Source organism: Oryctolagus cuniculus, chromosome 3, assembly GCF_964237555.1.
Source record: "Oryctolagus cuniculus chromosome 3, mOryCun1.1, whole genome shotgun sequence".
Lineage (NCBI taxonomy): Eukaryota > Metazoa > Chordata > Mammalia > Lagomorpha > Leporidae > Oryctolagus > Oryctolagus cuniculus.
In genome coordinates this window covers 12,994,516-12,998,517 of record NC_091434.1, presented here as the reverse complement: position 1 = coordinate 12,998,517, position 4,002 = coordinate 12,994,516, and the positions used below count along the sequence as shown (strand labels likewise).

At 37.7% G+C, this 4,002-nt stretch overlaps 1 pseudogene; it reads right to left on the bottom strand.

The window, feature by feature from the left end:
• Positions 1–361: 361 nt before the first annotated feature.
• Positions 362–1,166, bottom strand: LOC100356874 (small ribosomal subunit protein eS1 pseudogene; annotated as a pseudogene).
• Between the last annotated feature and the right edge of the window lie 2,836 nt (positions 1,167–4,002).

Below are 4,002 nucleotides of genomic sequence, written 5' to 3'. Positions count from 1 at the left end.
CTACCAATGGTTTTCCTTTAGCCTTTGCATCGGTAACTATTTGCCAGAGTTCCTTTATCTGAAAACAGAGATCATATAAGAAACTATTCCACAAAGTTGCAGGATTTGGATAGGATAGCATACAAACAGGACTTAGTATACTGTGAAAGCTCAATAAATGTTAGATAAATTGTTAAGATGAAATAATGTCTATACTAAAAACTTGAATATGGGGCTGGAATTGTGGCATAGTGGGTAAAGGCATCACCTAAGAAGCCAGCATATCATATGGGTGCCAGTTCAAGGCCCGGCTGCTCCACTTCTTTTTTTTTTTTTTTTCATAAATAGGACTTTTTTATTTGTCACTATTAAAATTTAAATTTTAAATAAATTCTTGGACTGGAGGTTCATATCCATAAGCTCATTTGATTTTAGCAGCTGTCTCATCCCCAGTGATTTTCCAGAACTAATACCTTCTCCATGAAGCTTCATGAGTTTTCCCAATTCAAACTTGGGCTTCATCAGCAGCTTTAGTTTTCTAACGAGGACATCATTGAGAGGATAAGCAGATTGATAAACCTTCTCTATGTCTTTTCCAATGCTGTCTGGGATCCATTTATTGACTATTTCTTTCAAGTCATTTGTTTGTGCTTCCCATGTCATGATTTCCATCATCTTCTTCTAGATTTGGCAGACTTGTTGGTGCTTAGCATAGGAAGTCGCATATATCTGATTGTTGCATTTTTTGATAATACCAATACAGAACAGACAAAGCAAATAACTATCAGTAGTTTTGACATCAATAGGAGCCTCAATCATGGTCTGCCATTTTTTTTTTTTTTTTTTTACCATGGAACACATTTTGTCCTGAGTAAGATCCATGCCTTGTTAGTTAGTCTTGCAGTTTTTGCCCTGAACATCCTCAGTAATCAGTCTGAATTTTCTAAATGCAACTTCATCATTCAGAAGATCAACAAGATTCATCTCAAAAACATGACCCTTGAGACGATCAGATGCAATTTTGGTTCCTTGAGCCCTTGTGACTAGTGTTTCTCCATTATTTCTTATATTAAACATAGTAGGTACTTTCACATCATACCAATCTTTCTTAGACAATGGGTTCACCACTTTCTTCTTGGCTCCTTTTGGTCACCTTTTGTAAAGTACTTGTTCTTCTCAACAACCATGGTAGTGCTCAGAGAGCAAAAAAAGGCAGAAGTGTTGCCCAACTTCTCATCCAACTTCTTGCTAATGGCAAGGGAAAGCAGCAGAGAGTGGCCCAAGTGCTTGTGTCCTTGCTACCTACATGGGAGACCTGGAAGAAGCTCCTGGCCTTGGACTGGCCTAGCTCCCGCCATCGCAGCTATTTAGGAAGTGAACCAATGGAAGATATTTCTCCCACTTTCTCTCTTTCAAATAAATAATAAGAATGAACAACAACAACAAAAAAAAACCCTTGAGTATGTATCTGATCAGAACAACAACCCTATTATGAGGGAATTCTCTCTACTTTTGGAGATGGTCAAATTGAGCAAAACTTGACTCAATTAAAACTAAACATTTTCATGCTTTTCCCGGCATGATTCCACCTTAGAAGAGAAAGCCAAGGAAATAAGCCAAATACAATGACTCACTGTTACCCAAATAAACATGGATTCATCAGGAATCATTGGGGAGAACAACTCTCCAGAGAACAGATTAATATGATTATAACCACGAAAATGGAGAATCTTTTAGACTTTCCTTAAAGAGAGCTGGACTGAGTTCCCTATATTTAGAAGTAAACTCATTATATCTTACAAAGGTCCAAATCTAGTGTTCTGACTAAAAGATCTTTGAGAAACATCATCCAAATCCATATTAAATACTAACAAATTGCCAAGGACTTTGGCCAATTTGATTGTGGGGTGAAGACTTTGAGTCGTTTTTAGTTGACTGATCTCATTACCACTGTGTTTTGGAGAGGTGCATTAGTACATTTTCATAGTCTGTGATGGAGCCTCAAAACTGAGAAGCATAAAGGTGAATGAAATCATTCAAGTCTCCAAGCAAACCAGTGGATTTTGTTTCATGTTCCTTGTGCTCCCTCCTCACAGCATTTATCTGACCACTGAATTTTCTCTATCAAGAGTGGAGGTGGATGCATTAACTCACAGATATTGTACACAGGAACTGATCCTTCATGGGTGTTGTCATGGTGTAAACTACACCCTCATGCAACTTCATGCACTGTTACCTGTCATTTGTCTTAGAAAGTGCTGGAACACAACCTCATTTCAATACTCCACCAAAGAAGTGCACAATTCTGTCATGAGGCTGTGAAATTGAGGGACTAATTTTTGAAGAGCCAAGTGAAATGAAATAAAAGCTGATTTTAACATCTTCTTTATCTGTTTTCATCTTCTTTCTGACTGATTTTAATTATTTTATGAAATTATGGATTGTGTAAGTGATAGAAATTTTTGCATATTTCTCTAAGAAGGATCCTCCCACAATCACACACAATAAAAATATTCATGATATCAGGACATTAGTATGATATTGCTAAATGTGATTAAAATGAGAATCACTCCTTAGGAGGCATGTGGTAAGACTCTGAGTCTGAGTGTGTTGGACTGAAGGAGAAGGAGACTGAAAAAGGTGCATGTTTAATCAAAGGAATGGACTACACTGACTTTAATACTTTCCACATGTAGACTGCATGTTTTAACTATTGAAGTTTCATCTCAAAATTAGCAGGCAGAGAATTAGATACAATGGCCTGGGCTCTGGGGCCTAATGCATATACAATATGGTGATGATACTGTGTTATATGCTTTGGATTTTTCTAAGAGAGCATATCTCAAGTTTTGTCATCACAAGGAAGAAAAAAAAGAAAAATGATAAATAGGTGAGGTGATGGATATATTAATTAACTTGATTATGATAATATTTTTATAATGTATATATGAATTAAAACAACAAGTTCTAATGTTGTACATTCTAAATATGTCTAATTCCTATACCTCAATTTTAGATCAACAAAGTCAAGAAAATTGTAAAGGAAAGATTTGGATGCACTGAGAGACACCACGGATGTTCGCACACAGAAGAAAAGCCTCTAGACTAAGGTTAGAGGAATTGACAGAAGCCAAACCTGCTGACACAGGGCTGAGTGGCTGTGCTGGTGGACTATGATGAAAATTAATTCAAAGTTTCAGGGTCAGCGCTGTGGCACAGCGGGTTGACACCCTGACCTGAAGCACCGGCATCCCATATGGGCGCCGGTTCTAGTCCTGGCTGCTCCTCTTCTGATCCAGCTCTCTGCTGTGGCCTGGGATAGCAGTGGAAGATGGCCTAAGTCCTTAGGCCCCTGCACCTGCGTGGGAGACCCAGAAGAAGCTCCTGGCTCCTGGCTGTAGATCGGCGCAGCTCTGGCTGTTGCTGCCATCTGGGGAGTGAACCAGTGGATGGAAGACCTCTCTCTCTCTGTCTCTCTCTCTGTAACTCTGCCTGTCAAATAAATAAAATAAATCTTAAAAAAAGAATTAATTCAAAGTTTCAACAAAAATATTGAGTAGTGTTTCTTTTTTTTCTGAAGCTGTTAGCTGAATAACTTCTCTTTACCTGTTTCTCCTCCTCAACCTGTGTCTCTTGTGATATATCACACAATTTTTAGTTTCTCAATAGTAATCACATACTGACAGAAGCACATCGTGTGTATCCTAAAATTAAAAGTATTAGGGGGCAGATAAAGGAATGCTTACCCAACTCTTTGTCAGGTAATTGTTCCTAGTATTCTGACAAAAATAATACACTATAATTTTACAAGTACCTAAACAGAAGGTACACAAAGTTATTAATGAGCATATGAGATTCAAAATACATCCTGTAAGAAAATACATAAGAAAAGCTAAATGATAAGGATTATTCTTAATTAATGTGGTGTGGAATCTGTAGAATCTAGGAAGCATACTGGTCCAGAAATATCACCCTAGAGGAATTAGCACACTCATGTCCCAAGGTACACATGCAAATGACATT